General features: G+C 41.5%; 1 long non-coding RNA gene across 1 annotated transcript; it reads right to left on the bottom strand.

Annotated features, from left to right (window-relative positions):
- Positions 1 to 17,896: 17,896 nt before the first annotated feature.
- Positions 17,897 to 18,719, bottom strand: LOC148877985 (uncharacterized). The gene is made up of 2 exons (XR_016099805.1): positions 18,134 to 18,719; positions 17,897 to 18,081 (listed from the first exon to the last, which is right to left on the bottom strand). It is a non-coding gene; the product is annotated as an uncharacterized LOC148877985 (long non-coding RNA).
- Positions 18,720 to 18,854: the final 135 nt, after the last annotated feature.

Genomic DNA, 18,854 nt, shown 5'->3' with positions numbered 1-18,854 from the left:
TATATTTTATATGAGATATTAAAGTATATATATTATGGTTTCTAAAATGTTTGCAAAAAGGTTTTAATTCCTGGGATCCATATAAGTGGAGAGTGCAACACTGTTCCTTGTAGTCGAGGGAGAGGTCCTCTCTTGTCGGGAAGTGTATGATCATTAAGGGCTGAGAGGTTAAGTGTAAGACCATTGAGGATAATACCTGATGGGCTAATTTTGCATCTGCCCATAGTCCCTGGGTGTTACAAGGTGGTTTGGCCTAGGGACCACTTAGGGTAAGTGTTGGGCCCATAGAGCCCATTTGATGGGTTTCAGGGGGTGCATTGTCTTTAACAGTGTATTCGAGCAGGCCTTGTAACAAAGGCTGGGCCGAACCCATGTTGCTGATGTGTAGATCAATGTTTTAGTCCCACGCCATACAAGGAAGCCCAACTGGGCAGCAGTTAGGAAGGTTATGTGAGCACATAAGCTTAATGGGCCTAAAGCCCATTTCGAACTGGGCTATTTATTTTGTTAATTAAAGGGGCGAATTCTGAGATGGATTAGCAGATAGGATAGGGTCTTAATCCTATCCACTGAGAGAGTCCAGATCTGAATGTGATTCAGATCTAGACACCTCCTAATGGGATTAGGAGAAAGCTAATCTAATCTGCAGATAAGATAAGGGTTTATCCTTATCACTAGAAGAGTAGGCTAATCCAAATATGATTTGGATAAGCAGCTCCTAATGGGATTAGGACATGATCTTTTAAGTTAACAAAAAGAAGGAGGGGGTGGCAGTCTTTAGGAGATATACATCAGATTCTCTTTAGTGCTGAAATCAAGAAGAGAGAACTCTACGCCCTGCGAATACTCTCTTGCTGCCTCCCTGTTCTTGCCGCCCTATTTTCCAGTTCGATCTCCCATTGTGGGAGAAGTCAAGATTGGATCTTGACATCAGTTCTTTGAGAATGGATTGAAAGGAAGCTGTGCTCACGTACCATTCTACTGATTCTTTCGAAGGACAGAGTTCTTGGGGAAGAACACTGCTGATTCTGCTCCATCCTGCACTGCGCCATTTTCAGTGGGAGCAGTCTTTGGATCCTTCCTTGGGCATGAGCACATTCATTGGGAGATATTACTTCTCCGAATCAGGTATAATTCTCTCCTATTCCTTTTGGTTCAGATATGGTTCAGTTTAAGGTTCAAGAATGATCTTTGAAAATATGATTTTCTAAATAGGGAATGTGATTCCCAGATGAAGGGAGAGAAAAATTTTTGAAATTTGCCCCTTATTCCGCAATCTTTGGGCGTCCATGGGATGGATCTCTCATCCCTTCAGGAACCCGATTCAGCACGTAGATAGCAGTCTCTAATGCATATCTCCTAAAGGATGTGGGTAATTCCGAGCGTATGAGAAGTGACAGGACCATGTCCAACAAGGTCCTATTCCTCCTCTTTGAAACACCGTTGAGTTGTGGTGTAGCGAGAGGAGCTAGTTGTGACACTATCCCATTGTCCTTTAAGTAGTTCCTGAATTTGTTAGAGAGATACTCGCCACCTCGATCCGATCGAAGGGCCTTAACTTCTCTCCCTAACTGTTTCTCGACTTCCGGTTTGAACTCTTTGAACTTTTCAAAGGATTTAGACTTGTGTCTCATTAGGTACACGTAACCATATCGTGAAAAATCATCTGTAAAGGTGATGAAGTACACGTGTTGATTCCGTGTCCTAACACTCAGGGGACCACATACATCAGTATGTATTAGGTCAAGTGTGCCTCCAGATCTTTCAGGCTTACCGTTAAATGGCCGCTTAGTCATCTTACCTTGAAGGCAAGGCTCACAAGTGGGAAGATTTTCTACAGTTAGAAAATCCAAAGGACCATCCTTTACTAGTCTTGTGATTCGGTCAATACCGATATGGCCAAGTCGTAATGCTAGAGGCACGTGGGATTAACTGTATCACGATTCCTTTTCTTGGGATTTTTGACCGACGTAGTTTCGGTTAGGTTAGTTTCTAGAGAAGGATGTAGAACATAGAGACCATTCTCCAGTTCCCCGCATGCAATGAATTTGTTATTCTGTTTAACAGTAATCATATTACTAAAATAAACAGTATATCCATCAGCACACAATTTAGAAACAGAAATTAAATTTCTTCTCAAGTTTTGTACATAAAGACAATCTTTAAGTACAAGGACTCCTCTAAAAACTAATTCTACGGTTCCTATCGCCGCAGCTGCAACACTTGCAGTCATTCCCAAGAATAGTGTCACTTCGCCATCACTCAATCTTCTGCTAACTTTGAACCCCTACAGTGAGTTACACGCATGAGTTGAAGCCCCGGAGTCAACACACCAGGACACAGAAATAACTAACATATTAGTTTCTATGACACAAGTTTCGATGTTACCTTTCTTAGATTCCAGGTAGGTAGGACAGTTCCTCTTCCACTGGCCGGTCTGTTTGCAGAAGTGACAGACATCAGATGCCTTGTTCTTCTTCTGCTTCTTGGGTTTGGCAGTCTTCTTGTTGGGCTTCTTTGCCTTTCTCTTTTTCTTGCCCGATTTGTTAGCTTCAACAAGCATAACCACAGACTCATCCTTCTTTAAAAGATCCTCGGCCCTCTACAACATATTGCTGAGTTTCTGGACGCTGACATTCAACTTATTCATATTGTAGTTCATAGTGAACGCATTGAAGGAAGAGGGCAAAGAATTCAGGATGGCATCTACTTGCGTGCCAAGATCTAGCCTGGATCCAAGAGCTTCAAGTTCGTTAATGTCTCCCATCATCCGAAGACAATGGTCATGAACTTTTTGCCCCTTGGACATCTGTGCGGTCATGAACAATTTCAGGACCTTTTGTCGAGTAGAACGGTTCTTCTCTTCATACATTGTTCTTAGACTGTCCAATATATCCTTGGCTAGTTCGATTTGATCGAACTGCCTCTGTATTGAGTTGTCTAATGAGGCAATGGCAAAGCGGCGGGCTAGGGAGTTCTTATCCTCCAAATCTTGGTAGTCCCTCCTACGGGCCTCAGAAGCCCTATCACCCAGACGTTCTGGGGCAGAATTTTTCACCACTTTATCTAAATTTTTAGAAGTTAGGACCAGCATAAGATTTCTGTATCAGTCGGCATAGTTTGGGCCCTTAAGCTTGTTATCATTTAGAAGCTTTGCAAATTGACCGTTTGCCATTTTCTGATAAAATAGCAAAAATGTTAGTCCACAACCTTAGTTTGATTCATGTTACCTACATAGATATGACTTTTAATCTATGTTCCATTCCCATTTATTCATCTCTGAGATTTGCCCTCCCTTCTCAGTGACGGAGACGATGGAATGTCTCTAGAAATGTGGGAAATTACATAGGGTGCGTGAAGTCAACTGTTTCAGCTACTTAACCCCACCACCTTTCTATGACGGATCATATCTACTCATTAGATGAGTTTCCCTTTGGCCTCTGTCAGATAAGGTTCAGAGACATTTTTAGGTAAACCTTTCTATCCAGTGAGTGCACACCCATCATATTCAGGTTACGCCAAGGAATCGTGAGAGAGTTTCCATTTTTTGGTGAAGCCTCTCCCACATCGGTCTATGACGCCCCTATCATCTAATGAAACACTCTAACAGATCCAACAGCAAATGGATAGCCTAATTTTATGGTGCGTTTCCTCATTACTGATGGACCCATCATTGTGCTAATGACGGAAGGCCTTTAGAGAGTCCATCAAATGGATCTCCCTATCACACGCACTCATATTTGCTGGAGGGAACAAAATTACGCCCTAGTTCTAATTTAGGTCAAACCAAAGTGGCTCCCACTAACTTTCATAAAGCTAGATTTCTGGTGGGCCTCAAATGCTAGGGGTTCCGTACGCATCCCTTTTTAGGGTTGTGGGGCCCACCAAGTGGAGAGGGGTCATCCAATGACCTTAAGGGACACCATGGCAATGATGTGCATTCAGCCATGGTGTGCGCAAGAGCCACTAACGAGTTAACATGGGCCAAGTGCTTATGGCCCATGGTCGCAGCACATCATACATCCAAACATCACATGTAAAGGAAGAATTGATCCAATCAATTGACTGCTGTAAAGCCCATCGAATGGCCCATTTAAAACTTAAAGCATTAACAATTAATGTTTACTAGGTGTATGGGCTGAATTGCAGTTAGCAGTTCGGCCCATACTGCTTTTCTCACAATAATGGGCTTTTGCAGTTTTAACCCTTTAAAACTGGGCTTTACAGGTGGGCCGAATTAATCCCTATAATTGAACATCAGATTTGGAATAATCAGTGTGGGAAATATGGACTGAAAAATAGCCCATTTCGAATATCAGATTCGGTCCAATCTAGTCCGAAATGGTCCAAAACTGATTTTCAATTTACGAATTAATTCAAGAGAGGTATGAAATTAATAATTTTTGATTGTAGACAATCACAAATCAAAATATGGACTGTTCGTACCACCTGGAAAACAGAGGTTAATCACAAAAGTTACAGTTTCATAAACTGTAAATCGCAGTATGCGATTTCTCCATCTGCAAATCTCCAGCGCCGCCATCTTCTTCCTTCTTCTTTAATCAAGAAAATAAATAAAAAGCAGAAATCCTATTTCTATTAATTAATTGCATTCTTGATCAAATCCTATACATTAAGTCTAGAAAAAAAAAATATTTACAGACTGAATAATAATAAAAGGAAGAAAAAGGGTGCGCAGACTATCTGTGCCAAATCTGCACTGCGATCTCCAGGTTCGAACAGTCCATTAAATAAAAAATAAATAAAGAACAATTCTAAAAAAATTTTTGGATTTAACAAAATTAATTTCAGATCAAACGCCCTTAACAAGAAACCATTTCTTGAAAAAAAAGAAAGAAAGCAATATGCGTAGATCTTGGCAGAACATTTTCTGTTCATCTGCGCAAGGTCAGATCTGATTTTCTTTTGGTTCAAGATTCGAACTTGTGTCTCTGATACCACTGAAAGAATGGTAGGATCCATCTAATGGACGCCAAGAAGGGTGCGGAATGGGGGGCGAATTTCAAAAAAAAATTCTACCTTCTTCCAACTGGGAATCATTTTCCCTAAATTTAGAATACTTTATTCAAGGATCCTACTTGAACCGTAAACAAACCAGATCTGAACCAAAAGGAAATAGGAAGGATTATACCTGATCCGGAGAAATAATATCTCCCAAAGTTGGTGTTCACGCCCAAAGAAGTAACCAAGATCCGCTCCTACTGAAGATGACACAGCTGTGAATGGAACGGAACCAACAGGGTGTGTCCTACACACTGGATTCTTCACAAGAACCCTCTGGAAACCTTGAACACCGAATCCTTTTGTCTTTCTTGCAAGACTATTGTCAAGAACTGCTTTCTTGACTTCCTATTGCTGCAAAGATCCAATCTTCCAACAGGTAGTGGCGGCGACTTAAGGAGGAGAAGTCTAGGGACGAAGAGGGTAGAACTGTCTCTTCTCTCTGGAGTCTGTGAGAGATCAAATCTCAAATTGTAGGATGTGTTTCTTGCTTACTCAAAATGCCTAGTTCGAAATCTGATATTTCTGCTAGGGTTTTCTCCTCTTTTTTCTTGATTAAGAAACCTCCCAATATTTTGGGAGTTATCCCAATCCAAATCAGTATTTGGATAGAAGTTAATCTTAATCCTATCTGCAGATTAAGTTAGTTAACTCCTGATCTTATCAGGAGGTTACCCGATTCAAATCTAATTTGAATTTGGTCTCTTAGAGTGGATAAGGTCAAAGACCCAATCCTTTTACTAACACTAATCTCAGATTCGCCCTATGAACTGGTGATCATATCAGCCCAGTTCGAAATAGGCTTTTGGCCCATTAAGTGTTCAGTGTTTAACTAGTTTCCATCCTGCTGCCCAGTTGGGCTTCTTTGTATGGCGTGGGACCCAAGCATTGATCTACCCACCAGCCACATGGGTTCGGCCTAGCCTTTATTACAAGGCCCAGCCGAATTCACTGAAAGACTCAGTGATCCCCTTGAGCCCATCACATTGACCCTATGGGCCCAACACTTACATTAAGTGGTCCCTGTGCCAAGCCATCTTATAAAAACCCAGGGACTGTGGGCAGGTGCAAGATTAGCCCATCAGGTATTATCCTAAATGGTCTTACTCTTAACCTCTCAGCCCTTAATTATCAAGCTCTGCCCGACAAGAGAAGACCGCTCTCTCAGCTGTAAGGAATAGTGCCGCACTCTCTACTCACATGGATCCCGGGAATTAAAACCTTTTGCAAATCTTTTGAAACCGTACATATACATATATATATATATATATATATATATATATATATATATATATCTTATTTTTACAAAACAAAATTCCAACGATTGAAATCAACTGTCGGCAGTTTGGTTTCCATCAGAGAGAGTGCATTCCCTACCATTAACATTGTCCGACAAAGGGTCTGATCCTGTCACTATGACCACTCACTCAGATGAATTCTTAGACTGCCCCAACATGTCCAGGTTTTGACCCCCACCAAGGATCTCATTGATTGACACATCAAAGACAGCCCGATCCGACACCTAGTGATGTGTCATAATCGATTCTAGGGGTCAGGTGTAACTTTTCAGTTTTGCCCATCTGTCTCCAAGGTCTAGGGCAATACTGGAAATCTGGTCCGGTTCAAGGGTTCAAACAATCCCATACTGCATGTGCCTTGGGTCTTACCCTGATGGCCAAAGCAAGCCATCCCAACACTTGGTGGCACATCAGCATCAGCCTTGGTAGGATAAATCTCCCCAGACTTATCCAACGGCTATGAATATTTAAAACTAACACAAGTTTCTATAAGTGTCCAGTTTTAGGGTCATACACAGAATTACACCAAACAACATGAATCAAACATGCACTTTAATTTATTTCCACTAAATAATAAAAGTACATCAAATCCGATTGAAGCTAAGGGCATACAAGACTGTCTAACAATGATATACATGATGCTCCCTACGACAGAGCCATAGGGAACGTCTTTCATGCCATCAATCTCATCAGAAGTCTTGGGAGACATTTTCTTGGAGAGAGTGACTCCGTGCCTGAAAGAAACATTTCATTTCTTGGAGTTTTCCATGCTGTATCAGATTGGGATAATCCTATTATCCGCTTCGATCTATCTCTATAGAGTCAAAGACTTAGTATATAGGAGGCTTCTCCAATGTTTTTCATGGAGAATTGCTATAAAAGCCACATTTTCACCATAATTAACATTCCTACATCATTCGCAATGAGTAGAATGTCATCTACATACAAAACCAAGAAAGTAACCTTATCTCCATTGTACTTTCTGTAGACACAGGGTTCATCCGGATTCTACTCGAAGTCAAATGATTTGACAGCAGAGTCAAAACAGATGCTCCAACTTTTAAAAAGCTTGCTTAAGTCCATAAATGGATTGATTAAGTTTACATACCATGTTCTCCTGACTTGCAGCAATGAAGCCTTGTGGCTGCTGCATATAGATATCTTTAGTAAGATCTCCATTCAGGAATGCAATTTTGACATCCATTTGCCAAATCTCATAATCATGGTATGCTGCTACAGCTAGCAGGATTCTAATGGATTTAAGCATGGCCACATTCTCAGTAGGATGGCACATGATCACAGCTTCCTATCAATTCTTTCTCAAAGAACTGATGTCAAGATCGAATCTTGACTTCTCCCACAACTGGAGATCAAACTAGCAAACAGGGCGGCAAGAATAGGGAGGCACCAAGAAAGAATTCTGTAGGGATGCTTAATTCTTCCTTCTTAATTTCAACACTGAAGAGGATCTGAATGTGTGTGTCTTCTAAAGGCTGTCACCCCCTCATTCTTTTGTTAACCTAAAAGATTGGCTCCTAATCCAATTAGGAGCTGTTTATCCAAATCATATTTGGATCAGCCTTCTCTTTAGGTGATAAGGATAAATCCTTATCTTATCTGAATATTAGATCAACTTTCTCCTAATCTCATTATGAGGTTTCTAGATCTGAATGTTCAGATCTGGACACTCTGAGTGGATAGGGTCAAGACCCTATCCTATCTGTTAATCCATCTCAGTATTCGCCACATAATTAACTAATTAAATAGCCCTATTCGAAATGGGCTTTAGGCCCATTAAGCTTATGTGCTCACTTAACCTTCCTAATTGCTGCCCAGTTGGGCTTCCTTGTATGGCATGGGACCCAAACATTGATCTACACATCAGCCACATGGGTTCGGCCCAGCCTTTGTTACAAGGCCTGGCCGAATACACTGTTATGGACAGTACACCCCCTGAAACCCATCAAATGGGCTCTATGGGCCCAACACTTACCCTAAGTGGTCCCTGGGCCAAGCCACCTTGTAACACCCAAGGACTGTGGGCAGATGCAAGATTAGCCCATAATGATCATACACTGCTCGACAAGAGAGGACCTCTCCCTCGGCTGCAAGGAATAGTGTTGCACCCTCTACTTATATGGATCCCAGGAATTAAAACCTTCTTCCAAACATTTTAGAAACCATAACATATATACTTTTATATCTCATATAAAATATATGTTGCAAAACAAATCTCAACGATTGAAATTGGCTACCTGCAGTCTTGGTTTTCATCAATGAGAGCGCATCCCCGATCATTACCTTTGTCCAACAAAGGGGCTGATCCTGTCACTATGATCACCCACTCAGATGAATTCTCAGACTATCCCAACATACCCAGGTTTTGACCCCTGTTAAGGATCTCAGTGAATGGTATATCAAAGACAACCCAATCCGACACCTAGTGCAGTATCATAATCGAGTCTAGGGTTCGGGTGTAACTTTCTAGTTTTGCCCATCAATCTTCATGGTCTAGGGCAATACTGGAAATCTAGTCAAGTTCATAGATTCAATTAATCCTACATTGTATGTGCCTAGGGTCTCACCCTGGCAGCTGAGATAGGCCACCCCAACCGACTTGGTGGCACCACAGTGTCAGCCTTGTCAAGATAGGTCTCCCCAGACCGACCCACTGGCTATGAACATTCTAAATTAACACGAGTCTCATTAAGTGTCCAGTTTAAGGGTATTACACAGAAACATACCAAGGGAAAATGAATCAAATATGCACTTTTATTCATTTACAATAAACTCGTAAAGTACATCGTTCTGATTGAAGCTAAGGGCATACAAAACTGTCTAACAAACTTCACTGAGACTTTTAGTCCTATAGTCAAACCTACTACTATGCGCACTGTTCTTGCACTTGTAGTTTTCTGTGGTTGGGACGTTCGACAATTGGATGTTCATAATTCCTTTCTTAATGGATTCATTACCGACACTATTTTTATGCGTTTAACCGAAAGGCTTTGAGGACATCAATTATCTCCATCATGTCTGCAAACTTCATAAGGCCCTCTATGGGCTTAAACAGGCTCATCGAGCTTGGTTTTCCTGATTGAGTAATTGTCTATATGACCTTGGTTTTCGGTGTTCCCAATGTGACCCCTCTTTGTTTATATACAGCCAAGAAAAAATTACCATTTACATTCTTTTTTATGTTGATGATATTCTTATTACTGGATCCTCCTCTACTCATGTCTCTCAACTTATTGGCAATTTATCTCAGACCTTTGCTTTGAAAGACTTGGGGCCGTTGCACTACTTCCTTGGTATTGAATCTCATCATGATGCAACCGGATTGTTCTTTTCTTAGTGTAAGTATATGCTGGAGCTTCTATTGAAGACTAACCTTGATGCGACCAAACTTGTTTCTAGTCCAATGGCCACCTAATCCCAGCTCTTTTGGTTTACTAGTTAACTGTTATCTAATCCCACTCAGTACCAGAGCATTGTAGGTGCTCTTCAATACGTCACTCTAACAAGACCTGATGTTGCCTTCGCAGTGAATAAAGTTTGTCAGCTTTTACAAGTTCTTACTGATGAACACTAGGGTGTAGTAAAGAGGATTCTAAGTATCTCAAAGGAACCATTGACTCCGATTTGTTTTTCTCGGCATACTCACCAGATACGTTGATAACATACTCTGATGCTAATTGGGCTGGTTGCCCCGATGATAGACGTTCTACTTGTAGATATGGTATTTTTCTTGGTTCTCATTTGATTTCATAGAGCGCTAAGAAGCAACTTACAATAGCTCGGTCTAGCATAGTGGCTGAATTCCGAGCTCTAGCTAATGCCACCACTGAACTCTTGTGGCTAAATTCTCTTCTCTCCGATTTGAGGGTCAAACTTATGTCTTCCTAACAAAGAAGGCTCTAGTATTCCTACCAAAGGACTGACTACTATATAGAGGACTCTTACCAAAGAGAGATCAATCAGAGCAAAAAGAAAATTCTCTTCTTAGAAAGTTTCCTACTGAAGACCTTTCCTTATTTCTTTGTTTCTATTCTTGTAATTGTTTCTAATTTATTCTTTATTATTTTTGTATAAATATTCAGCCATATACAATTATTCATCATAGTGAAATTCAACCCATTCTTTTAATTTTTGTCTTTCAAGCTTTAACTTGAGGCAAGGATGCCGGATTGAACATTATTAAAATTGTCTTTCAGACCTATCAAGAATTGATAGAACCGATCCATTTCTCGTTCCATTGATATTTCTTTGGCTATAGTGCATGAACAATCTAGGAGAGGTGATAAGATTGCAAGCTCATCCCATAATTCTTTGATCTTGGTGAAATAGGTGGCAACTGAGAGTTCTCCTTGGTGAAGGAGTGTTATATCACGCTTGAGCTTATAAATTCGGGGTGTGTTACTATGATAAAAGCATTCTTGTAGATTGATCCAGACATTTTGAGTTGACTTTGCGTAGGCTACATTTCCCTATAGCTCACGTGTCAATGAATTGAAGATCCATGACATGACATGATCATGGACATTTGATCCATGCGTTTTCTTCAGCCGCAGATCGTTCTAGACGTTGCAGAGATTGATCCGTCTACTTGTTTTTATTCTTGGCTAATAATGCATTATGAATTGCTCATTGCCAAGTAGAGTAATTATTACCGGTGAGGGGGCAGGCACCAGTATAGCACTGGGATTATCTGACGAATGCAAATAATTTGGAGATAATGGATCAAACTCAGCCATGGAGACAGGTTGATCACAGAGAAAAAAAGAATGGCAGAATTTGAAGGCAAGAATTACCTTGATTGAAGGAGGCAAGACGCAACATCAGTACTCTGAAAAAACCAGAGCTTCTCTAGTTTCTATTATCGTATCTTTTTCACTAACAATACCCAAATATATACATTCGAGTCTCCTACGTATACAAGGATCGGAGACTCCTGATTCAATTACAATTACAACAGAGACTTTCAATCCTAATTGTAATCCTAACACCCCCCTCAAGTTGGAACATTCAGATTGTGAATGCCCAACTTGCGGAGAAAGTACTCAAATTCTTTGCGACCTAGTGCCTTTGTAAAAATGTCTGCCAGCTGAACGGTAGTCGACACATAAGCAGGACGAATGCAACCATTTTGAATCTCATCACGTACAAAATGGCAATCATCTTCAATATGTTTCATACGCTCATGAAACACTGGGTTTGCTGCAATATGCAAGGCTGCCTAACTATCACAATATAATCGCATTGGGTTTGAATGTGTAACTCCAAGAGCCAATAACAATCCCTTCAGCCATTTTAATTCACACGTGGTAGTGGCCATAGAACAATACTTTGCTTCCGTTGAAGAACGAGCCATAGTGTGTTGCTTCTTAGTTTTCCAAGAAATAGGCGATTTCCCAAGTAGAATAAACCATCTAGACAGAGAACGTCGGGACAAAGGACAATTTGCCCAGTCTGAATCACACCATGCATATAACTGCAAGTCAAAATCTGAACACAAGAGAATTCCTTGACTAGGATTTCCTTTCAAGTAGCACACCACTCGTAATGCAGCCTCCCAATGTCTTTCTTGCGGTTGCTGCATGAATTGGGATAGACTGTGCACACAATAAGACAACTCAGGATGAGTTGCTGAGAGATAAATAAGCCTGCCCACCAAGCGCTTGTATCGCTTAGGATCAGATAAGAGAGGCCCATTTGTCAAGGCCAGATTGTGATTCTGCTCCATAGGAAAAGGAGCAGGTTTTGCACCAAGTAATCCAACTTCAGCGATAATATCCAGAGCATATTTTCGTTGAGACAAAAATTCCTGTTGAGTTTCGGGCAACTTCAATGCCCAGAAAATATTTCAATGGTCCCAAGTCTTTCATATGGAAGCAGTCACTCAAATATTTCTTGAAGACTTGAATTGCCATATGATCATTACCTGACACGATAATGTTGTCCACATATAAGAGGGCAAGTACATGTAACCTGTTTCGATGAAAGGTGAGTAGGGAGTAATCTGAACCCGATTGTTGAAACCCATATGTCTTCAAAACTATGATTAATTTAGCAAACCAACATCTCAGCGCTTGTTTCAAGCCATATAGAGATTTTCACAACCAACACACCATACCTGGTTTATCTGTCTAAAACCAGGAGGTATTCGCATGTAGACTTCCTCATGAAGGTCTCAATTTCTAGCTATTGCGACTACAAGAAAGGTACAGACAGTAATCATTTTTGCAACTGGGGAAAAAGTTTCATTATGATCAATTCCCTCAACCTTCTTGTTCCCAAAGATCACAAGACGGACTTTGTATCTTTCCATTGTCCCATCAGCGTTGTACTTGATTCGATAAATACCCATTTGCATCCTATGGCTCATTTTTTGGATGGCAAAGACTCTACGATACATTTCTGATTATTCTCAAGTGCCTGTATTTCTTTCTGCATTGCATCCCTCCATTTTTCATCCTTTATGACCTTAGCAAATGAAGTAGGTTCAACTCCTACAGTAATAGCTGCCAAGAAAGCATGATGTTGACAAGAAAAATTGTTACAATTCACATAGTTATCTATGGGATAAGGACTACCTGCAGGATGTGATTGGCTGAGTGAGCTTGCAAAGGGATGCGGAGAGGGACTCAAGCGCTGTGTGGTGTGAAGCACATAGTCTCTTAACCTTGTGGACTGTTGTTTCTGTCGATGCCCACACCCTAAATAAGAATCAGAGTGTTGTTGTTGCTCAACATTGCTACCCCCCCTGACGTCAGGACTGTCTTCGCTTGTTAGTCTCCATCTCGCCATTTGCTTGTCCTGGTAAATAAGTGGACGGCACCAACACCTCATTTGTCCCACCTATTCCATAATGAAATTGGCCTTGTGCTTTGTTTGGTTGTTTATCCTCATGTTCATAAGGGAATTCATGCTCTAAAAAGGTAACATCTCTTGATGCAAAGAACATGCCGGACTCTAAATCATACAAGCTCCATCATTTCTTTCCAAAAGGATACCAAGAAAAAACACATCGTCTGCTTCGACTAACAAATTTATCCCCTCCATGTCCATGATTATGCGCATATGCTAAGCAACCAAAAACTCGCACATTATCATAAGAAGGAGGCCGCACAAATAATATTTCATAGGGAGTTTTTCCCTTCAACAGAATGGACGGTGTCTGATTGATAAAATAACATGCGGTCAAGACATATTCCCCCCAAAAATCAATAATCAAATTGGCTTGAAAGCACAAAGCTCGGGCAACATTGAGTATGTGGTGGTGCTTGCATTCAACCCTCCCGTTTTGTTGAGAGGTTCCGACACAAGTGGTTTGATGAATAATACCACTATCAACAAAATAACTAGCCAAGCATACAAACTCAGTCCCATTATTAGTACATATCACCTTTACAAGTTTGTTAAATTGCCTTTGAACCATAGCAAAAAAATTTCAAAGAACCCGTCCCACTTTCGTCTTATCGACCAGAAGATAAATCCAAATGCCTCTAGAAAAATCATCTACTATGGTCAAGAAATAATGAGCACCACAAGAAGCTGCAGTTCTATAAGGACCCCACAAATCACAATGAATTAACTAAAAAATGTCAGATGCTTTATTATTACTAGAAACAAACTCTTCTCGACATTGTTTAGCTCGGAAGCATGCATCACAACCCTTAATACTGGCATCATTACTATTCTTAGTACTAATAAAAGGCAGCAACTTAACAATTCTATAAGAAGGATGCCCTAACCTTTGATGCCAAATATCACCATTCGTCCTGTTTTCTGTAGTCTTCATTGCTATTGTTGATGCAATGCTCCAGAAATAATAGAGTCCCTCTCGCTGCTCACCCGCTCCAATCAGCATCCTCATAGTGCGGTCCTATGTCACACAGAATTTATTAGTGAACTGGACAATACAATTAGATTCCTCAATCAATTGCGATATGAAAAGTAAATTGCAATTCAAACTAGGCACATATAAAACACTATTCAGTTTTAGATGATCGTCCAGTGCAACTGTGCCTTCTTTCTCTGCTATTGTCGCTTTCCCGTTTGGTAGCCCAATAGAGCAAGGAATGACATTCTTTTTGTCTCTCATCGACTTGAGGCATCCTGTCATATGATGAGAGGCCCCTGTGTCTATTATCCATTCTGTCAATTTTTTCTTACCACTTAGTCGTTGACTCCCCTTTTTCTGTGTGTTCAAAAGTTTGAGTAACATGTTCCACTGCTCACTACTCAGTCCATTTAACCCAGTCTTGGTTGCATCAATTGATTCTCCTTGAGACGCATTGCCTTGCGTAGAGGCTTTGGCTATATGGGCCTTGACTTGGCTGCCACGACCTTTTCCTCCTGCCCCTACTCCTTGTTTCTATTCACCCTATTCTTTTTCTTTGTTTTCAGCCATACCAACTACTGTGTCTGAAAACCCACAATCGGTGGCAGAATCGCCACAAATGAAAAAGAGCTGATCTCTGCTGCCGTAGAATGTTGACTAGCCGGAGACTTGAGCCCTTGTTAGGATGGTTGTCCGATCAACAGTCTCGACTAAACGGAACTTTTACAGAAGGAGAAGAATTTCCTCCTCTATTCTTCTGTACGAATGGCCTCCCGTCTTCTCATCACCTCTCTTCTTGCCTTTGTGTTCTGTTTATTAGCGGAGTCATGCAACCGTTCTCTTCTCTTCTCTTCAGTGAACTCTCGTTGTCACTGCTTCACCCATCAGCCCAAAAAGACCGTGGGTGGAGGAAGACCCAAGATGAGCTTAGTAAAGACCGGACCTACCAAGACGACCAGAGCCCATCGACGAAGTTCAGAACCCTAGATAGACTAATAGTGCTCCGAAGCTATTACTTCCTCTATCGTTGTGACTCCTCTGTCTCCACCACGATATTGTCAGTCTCTCTCCTTGTGGTTGGTTGTGAAGATCATCAGTTTCTCTCTGCCATGAGACGACCAAAGCCCATCGACGAAGTTCAGAACCCCAGATAGACTAACCGTGCTCTGAAGCTATTACTTCCTTTGCCGTTGTGACTCCTCTGTCTTTAAGCTTTCCTTCTTCTTCTGATCTGAAAGATCAAGCGAATAGTCGACGTCTTCAACGACGATCACTGATTTGCTGGAAGTTGAGATCCGAAGCTTCCTTAGCTGTGAATTACTCGACACAACCGCTAATTCGAGGCCATAAATGAGGAAATTCGCAATGGCAACGAACAAGCTTGTCTTTCCAGTTCCCGACGGGCCGTATTGTAAAACCAGAGCTTACAACTCCAACCAGCAGTTCCTGACGGGCCGTATTGTTCCAATTTGGGCATTCTTGGCGGGCCGTATTAAGAAACCAGAGAAGTGCTGCTACTGTTCTCCGAAGGAGACGATGATCACCGAAGTGCCACCGTTGGTCTGAAAACACAGCGCCGGACTGAAAAACACAGCGCAGTTGATCACTGGTCTGAAACCAGAAGAAGTGCCGCCGCTGTTCACTGAAGGAGACGATGATCACCGAAGTGCCACCGCTTGTCCAAAAACACAGCACTTGACTGAAAACCACAGTGCAGAATGTTGTCGCCGCTGGTCACTGGTCTGAAGTCGCCGTTGATCACTGGTTCGAAGTCGCCATTGATCACTGGTCCAAAGTGCCACCGTTGATCACTGGTCTGAAGTGCTGCCGCTGAATGGTCGTTGCTGCCGCCGTTGATCTCCAAAGTGCCCTGGCTCTAGACCTGTTCATGGGCCAGGTGGCCCGATGGGCCGGCCTGGCCCGGCCCGACCTCTGGACAGGCTTGAACATGCTTATAGGCCTGTGGGCTTAAATTTGGGCTAAAAAGCCCGACCCGCAATAAATTTGAGCCAGTCTCGGGTTTTGTCAAAATAGCCCAGCCTGGCCCGACCTAGTATTAAACTTAAAATTAGTTATGTGATTATGTCCATTTGAATAAATTTTTGATTTAAGAATGTAAAATTGTATTTTAAAATATAATAGAAAGGGAAAAATACCATCTTGTAGGCCCATTGTTCATTTAAATAGAAAAAAAATACTATTTGAGTTTTAAATTCTAATTTGAATAGGGAAAATTGTTTTTTTTTTCAACTAGGTTGGGCTTCGGGCTCGGGCTCGGGTTTTAGGCTTTTTACCAGGGCCGGGCTGGGCCCAAGTTATAGGCCCATTAGTCGGGTCAGGCTCGGGCTCGGGCCTAATATATTTTCATTAGTGACAAGTAAAAGCCCGGCCCGAGCTCGGTCCAATCCGGCCCATGAACAGGTCTACCTGGCTCTGATACCATGAAAAACCAGAGCTTCTCTGGTTTTTACTATCGTATCTTATTCACTAACAATACCCAAATATATACATTCGAATCTCGTATGTATACAAAGATCGGAGACTCCTGATTTAATTACAGTTACAATAGAAACTTTCAATCCTAATTGTAATCCTAACATCCTCTATCCAGGATGTGCAGCGGTCGTTTGGCACGTTTTTGATAGAAGTACAGGGGTTATCAGAATTCAGAACGCAGAGGCTGATTTCTTCAAAGGATACGAGACGCAGTCATTATAGATACAGATGTGAACCGACTTGTATTGCCACATCAGCTTTATTCATTATTGGGTAGCTCTAATTATAAGGCATCCAATTTCCATGTCCAACAAGCTGAAGAGTAACCCTATGCATTTCCCATAGATATGATATATATATATATATATATGTTAGTTCAGTGTAACAAACATTCTTCATTGGTGTTCTCGTTGTCAGATTTATCTTGCAAAATATTATTGAATTTATCTTCAGATCCATCCGCAGGAACCCATACGAGGATCCGAATGTAAATGCGTTCTTCTGACATGACCCAAGAGCAGCAAGTAATGTCGAAGACCGGGGAAATTTCTCCAGCTGATTATACCTTTTTCTTCTTCTCCTTCTCTTCCTCAGAGGAGACTGAGATATCGGGTTTTAAAAATGCTCTTCTGAGATGGTCCGTAGTCCGTACGTGGGTCTCGGTCCAAAGAAATGGTGGAAAAGAGTAAGAGCGAATTTTAAAGAAGAGATTTGCAGAGAAAAATGAACAAGGGAAGAGAATGAGAGAAAAACGCACTCGGGATTTTCTATTCACTTTTCCTATTCACTCTCTATCCGCCTGAATTGGTGCCACATAGGAAAAATGAATAAGAAATCTGGACTCAGAAAAACGAGCTTCATGACAATGTCGAAGGCTCGAAGCCATAAACAAAAGTCCATTTGCAGTGTAGGCGCCGGTGGTGACTGACACTGATAGGAGAATTTAGATAAATTTGCTGGGCCTGAGCCTGGGCCTGGGAAAAGCTAAGAAGCCCCAATTCCAGCTGTGGAATAATAATGGAAGTGCACAGACTAGTTTAGAGCAAACGCCTCGAGCCCGGAGCCGGAGGAGATGCAAACCTGCAAAAGTGAGTCGGGCCTGTATCTGTATGAACTCGACGCGACGTAGCCCGTAACAGTACTCGCCCAAATTCCAGGCTCAATTTGAAGGCCCAAGGACGATCAGGATGGGCTTGGACTGAACTGACACACCCAAAGGAACCATGGCCCTGCCTGAACTCTGAAGTCAATCAGTTGTATATGGGTACAAGCATATATAATAGTTCTTTGGTAAGTCCAATACAAAGTGGGCTTAGAACACTTAGGACAGTTCAGGGCTCATATATCTGAATTTGATGAACAACCAATTATGATGAAGGGTGATTTGGTCCTTATTGATATTATGACGCGTGAGCTACAGAACTATCTATTAACATCTCGGTACCATGGCAGGAGGTTGAGAAAGAATTCAGACACATCGCATCTGTCTCAACCTCTTTGGCCCCACCTCGGCAGAATGACCTTCGAACAACTCAGGAGATGTTAGGTTGGTGTGAAAAGGCGACCTGCCTTTACCAACTTAGCCCGAATCCAATTAGCGACCTACCCGATGTGATAGGCGACTTCCTTCTTGAGTAGGTAACTATCTTCGATTCTCCCGGGATCACGATGACACGTTGATGGAGCTGATCTTGGTCCCGCTCGGTTTAGATGAGACCAGATAAGCATTATCAACTTATGAGCAGTTTGTCTTTGGGTGTGGAACCACTTATGAATCAGACAGGTTAGAGATCTCGGACATGTTTCATGGAGTTCATGATAGTTAGCATCTATAAAGGCGTTCTTTTCCTCCGAAAAGGTACGCATGATTTAGCTCTTTAAACATTTCAACCCTCGCTTTCAAGCTTTCAAACTCAATTCGTTAACTTAAGCATCGGAATGCTCACCCTAGGTCAAACAACCGGACACTCTGATATGTTCTTCTTGCAGCTCGACCAGGTAACTTCATCAATCCAACATCCGAGATGTCTCCTACCAGCAGAAAGCATGCGAAGAGATTTCTGAAAATAAGAAAATCAACAATTTCTGAAAATAAAAAATAAAAACAATTAAATAGAAACTTCAGTGCCAATCTTTACTAGAAAGATTCTATTCCAAATTGCAAGTGGGACGTCAAACAAAGTCCCTTCAAGAAA

The sequence above is a fragment of the Nelumbo lutea genome, chromosome 1 (assembly GCF_056320005.1).
Source record: "Nelumbo lutea isolate HS-2025 chromosome 1, American lotus-T2T, whole genome shotgun sequence".
NCBI classification, from domain to species: domain Eukaryota; kingdom Viridiplantae; phylum Streptophyta; class Magnoliopsida; order Proteales; family Nelumbonaceae; genus Nelumbo; species Nelumbo lutea.
The sequence above is the reverse complement of the archived record's forward strand: the minus strand, read 5'-3'. Positions and strand labels throughout refer to the sequence as shown.